We start from the raw sequence: 1,134 nt of genomic DNA, 5'->3' as shown, positions 1-1,134 counted from the left end.
AGGCCTAGAGGCGACTCTAGTCAGGTTTGTGCACAATAAATCTTATTTAAGCATTTTACCCTTAAAAAATTGATTTAGCATGCAATATGAATTTATGAACTATTGTGTTGCAACCTTGTGATAAAATTGTAACTTTGGAAATTAATTTGATTTTTGTATACAATATTTGAATGAAATGTTTTGAAATGGATTTTATGTTCACACTTAGCATAACAGATCACATTTCCTCCTCCATTTATGGGGTTGAGATCATTTATTTTACTCCCTCTCTGGCTTGCCAGTTGAGGTTGTAGATCGGATGAGTACTCATTAGCTAGCTAGCCACCTCCCTCATTGATTTTGATTAATAGGGTTGTAGATTGCTTTGTCATGGTATACAATGCGGCATTGATGAAAATTTTGTGTCATGGCTTAAGTTGTGTATGACTTGGCAACACTTGTGTTTATGAAATTGTTTGACTAAAAGCGTGTTTAATAGATTATTTGACAAAATGGTGTTATTATGAACTTTGATCATTATTGAAATGTGATTGAGAAACATTTGAATTGTATTTGGCAATGAATGATTTATTTATTGCATTTTAAATTTTATTGTGCTGCCCGAGTATGTTTATACTCAATGATAGTTTAATTTCTTGTGCAGATAAAAGCAAGGAGAAAGCGAGTGGTGAGGATTGACAAGAACTTCTTGATCCCTTTGTATGCGGGTATTGTTTTATACCCTTATGGTTATTTTGATGTAAATCGTAATGTCATAAGTATCAATGTAAATTGAGCAGTTGTAAATAAATTGTAATAATATTTTTTGATTTTCTTACATAAATTTAATATTTGTACATATGAATTTACTATTTTATGTTTTGCTAATGAAGATATTAAATATTTTGAGATGAGAAATCTGGATTTGTATTGTGAAATTATTTGAAGTGCCTTGTATTGAGTTGATTTGAGAATTATTAGTGGTTGGGAGTTGTGAAATATTTTTGGAAGTGATTTTTACAATATTTGAAGAGCTGGTTTCTCAAAATACTGAGAGGAACTCTGTCAAAATTTTTATAAAAATTGTGGTAAAATTTAAATGGAAAATTTTTTTACTAGTCCTTAAGCTTTGAATAAATGGTTTTAATTCTCACT

This window comes from Hevea brasiliensis, chromosome 11 (assembly GCF_030052815.1).
Source record: "Hevea brasiliensis isolate MT/VB/25A 57/8 chromosome 11, ASM3005281v1, whole genome shotgun sequence".
Taxonomy (NCBI): Eukaryota; Viridiplantae; Streptophyta; class Magnoliopsida; order Malpighiales; family Euphorbiaceae; genus Hevea; species Hevea brasiliensis.
Note: the sequence above shows the minus strand (reverse complement) of the source record.